Source organism: Pituophis catenifer, unplaced genomic scaffold, assembly GCF_029215685.1.
Source record: "Pituophis catenifer annectens isolate HBS135680 unplaced genomic scaffold, rPitCat1.0.hap2 SCAF_7, whole genome shotgun sequence".
Classification (NCBI taxonomy): domain Eukaryota; kingdom Metazoa; phylum Chordata; class Lepidosauria; order Squamata; family Colubridae; genus Pituophis; species Pituophis catenifer.
The window spans coordinates 53494154-53506364 of NW_027256887.1; the positions used below are offsets into that span (position 1 = coordinate 53494154).

The 12211-nt window shown below is 36.4% G+C and overlaps 1 long non-coding RNA gene across 1 annotated transcript in view; it reads left to right on the forward strand.

Moving 5' to 3' along the window:
* The first annotated feature begins 6672 nt into the window (after positions 1-6672).
* LOC139319719 (uncharacterized) overlaps positions 6673-12211 on the forward strand; it is a 175423-nt gene continuing 169884 nt past the window's right edge. Inside the window, exon 1 of the long non-coding RNA XR_011600646.1 lies at positions 6673-6746. This is a non-coding gene — a long non-coding RNA (uncharacterized lncRNA). The remainder of the gene's footprint in view (positions 6747-12211) is intronic.

Here is a 12211-nt window from a genome sequence, read left to right on the forward strand (position 1 = left end):
CAAATTATTATTATTAAAAAAAATAATAAATAAAAAATCCAATTTTCTATTCCATAAGGTAGAGGTCCCCAACTACCGGGCCTTGAGTGTCGACCCATCTCCTTCCCCCCACACTAGTGGGATATATGTTTTATGAAACAGTTCATTATCAGTTTGTTTCTGATAATCCATATATTCAGTTTAATATCCCATCCTGGCCTCATTATATGAAGCTGGAGAACACAGGGCCTCTCCTTCCATTTCTGTTTCTTCAGTGACTGTAACTAGCAATGTATCCCCACACATGTAACGCTTTCCTACCCTATCTCCTTTGGTATCTCAAGGATGAATTTCCATTTCTTCTTGGCCTGAAATTGGAAAGGGTTTCCCTGTTTCATGCTGTTACTTTTCCTAACTGGCAGTAAGATAGGGTACAGGTTGTCCTCGATTTACAACCACAATTGAGCCCAAAACTCCTGTTGCTAAGTGAGACATTTGTTAGGTGAGCTTTGTCTCATTTTACCTTGACCTTTCTTGTCACAGGTGTTAAGTGAACCACTGCAGTTGTTAAGTTAGTAACATGGTTGTTAAGTGAATCTGGCTTTCCCCATTGATTTTGGGTATAAAAGGTGATCATATTACCCCAGGAAACTGCAACCATCATAAATATGTCAGATGCCAAGCTTCGGAATTTTGATCACATGACCATGGGGATGCTGCAATGATCATAAGTGTGAAAAATAGCAATAACAATAGCACTTAGACTTATATACCACTTCACAGTGCTTTACAGCCCTCTCTAAGCGGTTTTACAGAGTCAGCATATTGCCCCCAACAATCTGGGACCTCATTTTACAGATCTGGATGGAAGGCTGAATCAACCTTGAGCCTGGTGAGATTTGATCTGCCAAATTGCAGGCAGCCGGCAGTCAGCAAAAGTATCCTGCCGTACTGCATTCTAACGACTGCGCCACCACAGCTACTACTTATGAAAAATGGTCAGAAGTCACTTTTTCAGTGCCGTTGTAACTTCTAATGATCACTAAATGAACTGCTGTAAGTCAAGAACTACCTGTAGTTTCCATGTCTTCTACTTCCACCTGACTTTCTTTGCTTCATCTAATAGGGACTCTCAGTAAACCAATGAACACCCCAGGACTGGCATGCAGCAAGATGACAGAGCACGCTTTGGTTTTGGAAAATTGAATAAACAGTGGTCTTAGGAGCAGAGGCAGTTAATGAAATAAGCTGTCTTAGAATCAATTTCCAGAATCTTATCCAGTTCATTGCAATATGGCAAATCAACAAAGAAGTCCAATGAAACTGTGTCACCTGTGGAGAAAGAGGGAGTTGCAACAGTTCTTGTTGCAAGAACTGCTTGTTAGCAATAAGTATAGCAAGAGGAAGCATAAGCATTGGCATCTGTCTTGATACAAGGTCACTCAAAAACATTGAGAAGATAAGTTCTTTTAAATATACCAAAATAACCAGCTGGCTATTGTGTAGGCAAGCTATAATACTTCTTATCTCAATGTGGGAGGAACATTTGCCTGCTCATTTGATACAGCTTTCCATTACAAGGAAAAGAAAAGGAAAATATTAGGGAACTCTATAAAATGGTACATATTTATTTATTGCTAAATTGACATATGGTTCCTGTAGCTTATTAACAATTTGATCAGATAGGAAATGAATCTTTCTTCTGATCCCAAGAGCCCCACCCAGCAAGCTAGATATTGGAGGGCAAAGGCAAAGTTTTATTGGTGCAGAACAGAGATAGGCAGGAAATATGATTTATGTAATAAAATAATCTGCCTGCTTCATCTGAAAGCTGGGAATGTAAGAAATATAGAAGTTAAAATGGGAAAAACCCTGAACCACCTGAAGTGGCACTGCAAGAATCTGTAGTGTTTGTATTACAAATTCTTGTGATCCGTGTAGACACAATTGTTTAGCCCCTTTGAGGAGATAGTGTCAATGCTGAGCATGGGGTTTTGTTTTTGGTTTCTTGGAGATCCAACACTACTTATTAAAACTTTAATGGTTCTTTTGGCTGGAAGGAGCTGCCTGGAAAATAACACACAGTAGCCAAGAACTGGAACATGTTGTATCATACAGTTCCCAAGGTAAAGTCAAAAGCATCCGCCTGCACATGAAGAGAGTAGGTAGGATCTGGATGAATGCAGGGTGGACTGAGATGTGAGTAACTGAGCAAAGGTATAGTTGGGACATATCAGAACTCCAAAGAAACCCCTATCTTTTAAAAATGCAGTAGTCAATAGCATCAGAAAATTAGGAGGAGATTTCCAGTAAAAATGGTCAAAGCTCAAAATAGGTTGTTTTGGATAGAATAGCAGTAGGGGGGATATTTCCAAAGCAGAACAGCTTATATTTTATCTGGAACCCTCTTAGTTCTTAAAGAGAAATTACAGCTAGATCAAAGGTGCATTTCTTGAATTTAAGCTGCTGTGACAAAGGTATTAAGAGATTGCCTAAACTTGTTCGAAGTGGACAGCCGGATGCTCAGAGTAAATAAGCATCTAGTGCAAATAAGTGACTCCAAGTCATCCAAATGAAAATATTATTTACAAATTGCCTGAAGACCCTGGGTTTGAAGACTCTGATCCAAGTAAAGTTATCATATATCAAGCATTCTTCAACAGAAAAGCATGTGCTTTCTTCAGCCATTCAGAACAATACAATACATTTCTTTATTGGCCAAGTGTGATTGGACACACAAGGAATTTGTCTTTGGTGCATATGTTCTCAGTGTACATAAAAAGAAAAGATACATTCATTAAGAATCATAAGGTACAACACTTAATGATAGTCATAGGGTACAACTAAGCAATCAAATCATGCTAGGAAACAATCAATATAAATTGTAAGGATACAGCAACAAGTTACAACAAGTTCCAAGGCTCATTAATGATGAAAAAAAGGTCTTCAACTGTACTGGTAAGAAAGTTTAGGAGCTTTTAATTTGTTTAGCTCTCACTCTTTGTATTCCTGCATTTTCCCTACATGGTGAGTATGTCTGCTTCTATCTTTGAAATTAGTGAAAAGCACATGGATAACAAGTGATCAATTCATCTGGGATTCTATGCAAATTTTGCTCTCTTGAGCCTCCCCCCCCCCATTTACAGAGCATTTCCAAAACTATTTTTTTATTTTCCAAAGAATAAATTCCTTTTTATATTTGTTCCTGTACTTAGCTTTTTAATTTCAAAAAATTAAATGGATAGCTGATATGCTACAAAAAAAAGAGGGTGGGGAGAAGTTTTATTTCCAAGAGTGCCTCTGGAACTCATTTGGGTCCATTAATATCCTTAACATAACTAAAAGGTGCTCATTACTGTGTTTGAATAAGTTTGACAATCCCCTCTCTAAAAAGGACAAAGGTAACCTTAGTAATTTGCCTTCCGAGAAGCAGTAATGGTGGCTGGATCTGTGTGCATGTGTGACTAGATGGGACCTATTTGTGAATAGAATACAGATAGTCCTTGACTTACAACCATTTGTTTAGTGACTGTTCAAAGTTACAATGGCACTGGAAAAGTGACTTATGACCATTTTTCACACTTATGACTATTGCAGCATCCCCATGGTCACGTGATCAAAATTTGGGTGCTTGGCAATGGTTCATATTTATTTTTATTCTTATTGTGTAGTAATCAGCATATGAACCACATTACCTTAATATTTTCACCTGATGTAATGCTCCACCAGTCTGACTGAGAAGGTGGATGAGTCACCAGCTCATTTAGGTCCTAACACAAATTCTGCAAACTTTTCTTTTGTGTAGGATCACATCACCACTGCTAAGATCTGTTGAAGCTGTGACAAACACATATATAGTTTGTGGGGGTTTTTTAATGAAACTTTATGTGGTGACTCCAGTTGTGACACCTTATTAGACAATTCCTTTGCTGGAATTGCTTGCAGAGGGAAGACTTGGTAACAAAGATTAGATTCTTTACAAAGATAAGCATGAACTCTGTCATACTTTATAAGAATTTGACCAATGAAACATGTGACTCCTCTATTAAGATACATCTCTTTACTTGGAACCCGTAACAGAAAGCCTTCTAGGACATGCACATTTTTCAAGGTCGGAGATTGCACTAAAAATAATTGTTAGCAGCTGAGAGCAGCAGCAGATGGGACAGTATTGTAAAGACACCAACTGGGCAAGTGAAGGTGGGACTTAATATTTTAAAAGTGTTTTTAAAATGTTAATAAGATTCCCAAGTGCCACTCTCTCTTTTCAAAATATGTAAACAAATACATTAGTATTTGTTATTTATCAGGTTTCTTTTCCAGTTTTTGTTTTCCATCAAAAATTGCCTGGAAATTGAACTGACATTGTTCAGTGGCAAAATCTCAAGTTGCTCTGGGAATCACAAGAGGGATGGAAGTCACATGCTATGCTCTAAGCTATCTGAGCATCTATCAAGAGCTTTCTTTTTCTTCAATTAACACACCTGAGTTTTCCTACAGATTTATATCTGTACCTGGACAGCAAAAATGCCATGTAGAAACCAACATTGACTTAGATGTTCCAGTGTAAGTTAAGAAACAATAACCTAACAGCACATTTGTTCTATGGACAGAGAGGAAAAATCACTGATGTGTTAGAATAGGAAACACAAGCAGTTGATTATTGCCTGTTAGCTATGGTTCAGTTCAAGGTGAAATAAATACTTACGATATTACATATTATGATACTACATGGTATGGGAGAAATGGTATGAATGGTTAGAGGAGAGGTATAAAGGGCAAGGAAAGAGTAAATGAGGAAGATATAGGAGTTGAAATGTAGTAACAAACAAGTGGAAATGGAATGGACATAAAATGTATGATTGAAATTGAGTACTTTGTAATCCTTATGTATATAAATCAATATTAGAATCATATGTATAAATGGTAAATTGAAGTAAGGGAGAAAAATGGATATGTAAGAAATGTTTACTAATGCAAAAATGTTGAAAACAAGAAAATTGTAAAAATTTCTTGTTTTTTAAAAAAGCTGTCTAATAGAAATTATTTTAAAAAAATAAATAAATACTTATGATAATGACGCTGGAGAATGGATTCCACATAAAGATAACCAAATTAACCAGTAAGACAACAATATTTACACCATGGTGTTTAAACATTAGTCAGAAAGATAATGGTAATCTGATTTTATGAGCAACATGTTAAAAAATAATGAATCCCTCCAGGGGGAAAAATAATTAAGAGGAAAAGATTAAATGACTTCCATGATGGGCAGCTTTTGCTATCTTATTATTTTCCCACAGTTACGTTTATAATTGGATCAATGTGAAAAGCACTCTACCTGTTCAATGTTTATAGCAGTTCTGCCCTCCAGATGTGCTGGTTTTCAACCTCCACACTCCAGCCAGCAGAGATCTTGGCCATGCCATTGGAATTTATAGGAACTGAGATCCAAAACATCTGGAGGGCATCAGGTTGGGGGAAGAGTGTATCAGAGACTTCAGATATCTCTCTGAGTATAATTGCTTTGGTAATCTCCCCTGTGGGTTTCAATATTTTGGAACCTAAAATACAATTCAACTATATGGTAAATAGGAAACCCTTTGTGCATATTGACATTTTCTGGAATTTTTAAAATTTTAAGAGTCCTGGCCCGTAGAAAATGCCTGAAAATTCTGACATTGAATAGTAAGAATTACTGCCAAGCAGATGTACTTTGCAACTGCTCAGATTTCAAACCCAGATTCTTTATAATCCATACAAATAAAAATCCCCATTCAGGAAGGCTTGTAGGTATCAAATTGCTGTTCCATTTTAACGTGGGTGTACATTTGCATAACAATCATACTAATTCTATACACATGTTATACAAAATTGAAAAAGGTCACAAAGATGAGATTGAATTTGAATGAATGAATAAATAAATAAATCTGGGCTGATATAATGCAAAATCCAGGACTGCATACAAATAACCACTTGAATTATTGTCTCTGAGTTTAAGGGTTTAAAAATGAAGAGATGGAATTTCACCAGGCTTTAGCAAGGGTGGGAAATTGTCCGACTGCTTATTCTTGGAAATAAGACTCTCCCTTAAAGACAGTGACAGCACAATTGATTTTCTTTTTCAGAAACGTTCTTGGCTATTTAGCCAAATCCAGTTTGCATTATCCTCAATGTCAAGAATCTGTTTTCCAAAAATGATGGTGGATATCTGAGAAAAATAATTTTGTTAAGGTAATATTGTTATTTAGGACAGGGAGAATAAGGGGAAAACATTTTAGACATATTAGGTCTTCATTAGATGAGATGTTTCAGATCAACTTGAAACCGTCTGAACATTTTAATGTTTTGGAATATAACTTTTTTTTTTTTTACAGACTGATATTCAAGTTTGTACTGTTTATTGCAGAGTTTGAGAGGCAAGCTCAGAAAATGGGAAAAGAGCAGGATCCGAAAGCAAAAAGAACTAAATAAATAACTACTAATGAGGCATCTGCCATTTAACCAAAACATCATTGCGTTGTCATTGTGCAATGCCTTACTAAATTAGTTTTCCCATATGGCATCAGGCTTATCTCACTCTATTATCACTGTTGCTTAGTGACTGGAAAACAAAACTACGAAAAGCTGATTATCTGTGAGGATCCTGTTCAATGCATTTAGAGCAACACTCTTTTTTGTGAGAATGTGACAGCACTCTTCAAGTATCAGAAAAGATGTTATACAGATGAAGGTCAAGACCTGTTACCCGTGTTCCAGAGTGCAAGGTACAGAATAATGGGCTTGCTGTTTTTGTTCTTGATTTTATTTCTGTTTTGTCAGCCATCTTGTAAACTGCTGGGAGTTGAACCTGATATCAGTGGTATATAAATGCAATAAATAAATATATAAAAATAAATTTACACAAAGACAATTTCCAAATGAATAATAGAAGCAACTACATAGCATTTGGAACACAAAGGCTATGGAATCAATTGCCTAGAGAGATTGTAGCCTCCCCTTTATATCCAGACAGACATCTGCAGGGTTTGTTTTTTGTTTTTTTAATCTTGATTCCTGCATTAAGCATGAGTTTGATGGCCTAAATGGCTACTTTCTGCTCTTTAATTCTAGGCTTCTGTGATTGTTAACATCCTTCCTAACCCATTTAATTATGTTGTCAATAACATTTGCAGTCTCCCTAATTGAAGGACACAGACAAAACTTCTATTTCTAATATATTGCCAAATCTAGAAACTCAGAAAGGCTGAAAGAGGCTTGTACTAATAGTTGAGTTCCTTCTTTGTCTGGAATCATAGCTCAAGAAGGCAGAGATTATTGCCTCATTCTTTTACCCAATTAACTCTTTAATGCCAGAAATATTGGAAAGTGATTGGTGACATATGTCTTTTTCTTTTTCTTTGAGTAGCACAACTACTTTTAAGTTTTATTGTTTTAATAAAACAACAACTTTTGTTCCTGAATATTAGTAGAATTTTTTTTAAAAAGCAGAACAATGGGAGAGTACACCCAAAGGATAATTCCTCCACAGCATATTATGAATATATTTAAAATCATTCACTTTCTCTTGCTTTCTTCTTTGTTTTCTTGCTAGGCTGAACTAGATACATTAATTGCTTCTGTTATCAATTAACTGTCCAGATAATCCAATTCAGCCATCTGCCAGGATTTTAAATCTCAATTTCCTAAATGATATAAATCTCTTAACGGTTCATCTTTCTTTGTAGCAGAAAACAGCCTCAAGATGAGCTTCAGATGGCTGAAAATACATGATTAAGATTGGGCTGCAGTTTACAAATACTAATATTATTCTGATTATTTCAAAATTTAGATTATGTGTTTAGGCATTAAATTTAGGGCATATCTTAAACAAATTCCATCTCAGATTATTTTCTTTCCCATTGTATGTTTATAATGTGTGAATTTCTTCAAAATGTTGACTTCCAATTTATTTGCCTGTACAATTAACTATTGTAAACAGTAGACTTGAGAATCTAAGGAATATATGCAAAAAAATAAAGTTTAGAAAACAAGATTTTTTTCAGAAAGTTCTAGTCGATTGCCAACAACTTTGCTGCTGCTTCTTCTAACAGACAATACTATAATCAAAGAATATTCTCTATTCTCATTGGGTCTGTTGGGTTTGTTTTTCAAAAACTGGGGGGGGGCATTTTCCTGAAATTTTTGATACCTCCTAATTGTGCATACAAGTTGTTGTTTTAGTTTCTCCGTAAGAAGGCAGAGCAGGTGAATAAGTCCATTATCTGTGTAATTTCAAATGCTATATTGAGAACAAAGTCAGTGTGGTGTGATGGTTAAGTTATGGGACTGAGACTAAAAAGGATTGCATAAGTTTATCCAGTCAATATGCCAGAACCAAGTCAGGCTTGTTGTTTTGAGGATAAAATAAAGGCTGTTCCCTGGAGTACCAAATTCAATTCCAAGAGAAAAATGGCATGAAATTATAGTGAAAGAGACAATCAATCAAACCAATTTGCGAACTTCAGCAAGAATCTGCAACAAGGTTGGGGCAGCATGTTTCCAAATAGGGCAATAACAACAAGACCCGTGGCTCCGCAGCAAACCACAACAATGCCAAATTTACAACATGCATGTGTTTACTTCACCACACAAATGCTACCATTAAAGACAAATGATGCCATTTTTTAAGTGCTGACATTCCCATGATATCATTAGACATTTTGTCTTCCCCCTTCTTGTCATCCACTGTAGATCAGGAGTGACAAACTCAAGTTGTCATGTCGTTGTCATTTAACGTATCGGGACTTTTTTCCCCTTTGCTAAACTGGGGTTGGACGTGACCTGCAAGTGATGCATCCAAATGCCACACCACATGTATGTTTTCTCATAATTTATACACAGCAATACCTACATATATACAAACAAACTCATCACATTATTCCATGTTGAATTGATCGATATCATGCATACCATAGGAAGGGAGCAAGCATTAGTAAACCAAGGAAACTGAAAGGATGGGATAGAATGGGAAGGGAAGGGAAAGGAAGGGAAGGGAAGGGAAGGGAAAGGAAGGGAAGGGAAGGGAAAGGAAAGGAAAGGAAAGGAAAGGTCATTCTAATGCATGACTTTGAGAGGCTCAGAATATAACATACGACTGCAAATCATTTGGGTTTGAATTGGGTCAGCCTACAGCAGGGATCTGCAACCTTAAACACTCAAAGAGCCATTTGGACCCGTTTCCCACAGAAAAGAAAACACTAGGAGCCATAAAACCCATCCCGTGCCTGACTATTTATTGAGCGGCCACAAAAGTAGCATATGTAGTTGAATTAAATGTTCTGTTTTCTTATGAAACTTTTCTTTTCTTGGATTTATCCATGGTTGGCCTACCGGGGGTTGAAAAGCTCAATAAATCGCATGCCGGTGGGTGTCACACATTGGCGGTTGTGACGCATATTTTGAGTGAGGGAGAGCCGCAGCAGAGGGGTGAAAGAGCTACATGCGGCTCCAGAGCCACAGGTTGCTGAGCCCTGGCCTACAGCATGGCCTTGTCATATGTCCAGTCAACATACCTATCTAGAATAAACATAAGAATTCCTTACACATTTATCCATAAATACATTAAAACAACAAGGAGATATAATTCATCTTTATCTTCATTCCCATTCAATGATGGATCAGACACAATGCATTTTTCCTTCAGTTTTATACCATTCTTATGCCGTTCAGCAACCACCCTTCAGCTCCATACAAAATGTTCCACAGTTCAACCCTTCAACCCAACCACTTTATCACGTGCTTTCATTATATCAACAAACACACAAGAAAGGACCTACTGAAGAGCAAGACCTATCTGTACACATCCTGACTAACATACTGTACTTTACAAATTGTGTTCATTGTTGCCTTTTGTATCCTTTCAATAATGGGCATCTATTTTAGTGTTATGAAGCTATCTGAAGATCCTGTGCTTTCAATGAGAGCTCTGCAAAACATCACACACACTAAAAAAAACTAATTTATCATAGTCTTTGTTAAGTTGGGCAATTGAGGAGGCAGAACCAAGGTAGTGTGAACTTCAGCAAAGGTTACAGTAACACAGCTCCTTTTATATACCTTGCCTGCCAGGAAGCTAACCAATCACAATGGACCCATTGTCTTTTAAATCTCCCACCAAAACTATATACATAACAGTCTTTGGTATTTTTCTTTTTCAGTATGGGAACAAAAGTGACAACTGTCGGACCAGATGCAGCCTTCATACACATACAGTATTAAACAAGCAAGCCTTATCCAAATGTTAATGTTTCTCCAGTTACCCCATTACATCAGCAATCTTTCCATTTTTCATCATTCTCACAACATTTATGACATATTTTTCCCTGTCATATTTTATTGAACACTAACATTTATTGGATTCATTTCAATTCTACTCCTTAACAGTTTACAATAATTTGCATATACATTTCTAGCTCTCCCAGCAGTCTCTCCTTTTATCATTCTTAGTTCATTTTTCTGGAAGTGTTTTGTTTAGCCCTCTCCATCCACCTTCAAAATATTTCTAATTTCCATGTTTTAAAGGACTGAAATGTATAATAGCTGTAGACAAAGGTGGCATCACGTAGGATAAAGAGAAAGATACATAGGATTATTGTATGGAACTGCTCTACTACAAGAAATAGTAAATATTTTTTTGATAATAGCCAGAATATGCCTTAATGTCAATTTCTGGGGAGCAAAATAATAAGTTTGACTGACTGACTGACTGACTGACTGACTGACTGACTGACTGACTGACTGACTGACTGATTGAGTGATTGATTGATTGATTTGCCTGCAGCTTTCTTCTGGATTTCCTGGAGACGTCTGGTTGATCACTCTGAGAACATAATGCTTGAGCAGATAATCCTTTGACCTAATCCAGTGATCTGTATGTTCTGTATGTTCATATATTCATATGAAGAAGAGAAAATGTATCTCCTAAAATTAATAAGTATATGGTGAAATATATTCTTCAGGTTTTTTTATAAGGTTTGTTATTCTCCTCTTTTCTATTCTATTCTCATGGTTCTTTTAAATTTCTGCTCATGCTGTGTTCATTCTTACATTATTATAGTTCTGGAAGCTATAACTGTTCATTTTTTTATTACAGTTTTGTCATTATGATGCAGACTCCTAGTTGTTTACTGGTACAATCGGCAAAGGTCCCATGGGGTTTCTGATGATGTCTCTTCTTGGAGTTTCACTGAATTGCATAATCCACAGCAGCCTCATATTACTGAAGAGATGACTGCATAAAAAGATAAAACACACACAGACACTGTAACCACTTTGCAATTGGATAAGAACTATGAATAGTTCAGGAACATCCCATCTATGAAAATTTTAATGTCTTATAAGGCGAAAAAGAAAGAAATATGAGAATAAATGTTGGAGTCAACATTCACCAGAGTTTAAGATATCCTAGCTATGCAGGTGTGTACAAGAAGCTGTATTTAGGGTTGAAAAATCCTTGCTGTTTAATAAAATGGACCAGCATATCAGCTTGCATTGCTGAATGGCAGCCTCAACAGGGAGGAGACAATGTCAGCCTTTCCTGAGAACACTTTCTAGTCTCCTTCTGAAAAAATAAAAAAATATGGCTGCACTTTTCTCATGCCCACAAGGACAAAGCCTACTCAATCTTAAATAAGGGGCATTATTCAGATGCATTTCTCAGTCCCCAATCTCCTTTGCTGCTGCTGAATGGAATATTGATAATAATATTTCTCCTGCTCTGAAATAAATTATGTGAATGTGTGTTTTTGCATCCTCCATTTGTGCCTAATTAATCATTCTGGGACTGTAAGTTCCTGCTCTAAGCAGCAACATCAACTAAAAGCAAAGAACATTTCTTATGCTTAACCGCTTAAATTATAAAAGGGGCACGTTTACAGCTCAGTGGGAATTTGTGTGTGTTATGTTTGCAAGTTAAGTGCATCCCTGATTGACTGAGAAAGAGTCTTATTTTCTTTAAAGGGGACCAGGTTTTTGCTGCTGAGTCACCCACATAAAAAAGAAGCTAATTAAGCTTTTGACCTGATGTACCATTGTGTACTTGGAATAAGCAAGTTGATTCATTCTTGCTGGAAACATTAAAGTGCAGCTTCTGTTTTAAATCAGGTAGACTTTTTAAAATAGATTAATGAAGCACATTTAGAGTAAAATAAAACAATCCTTGGTTACCCCTAAGTTATATGAATTAAAGAGA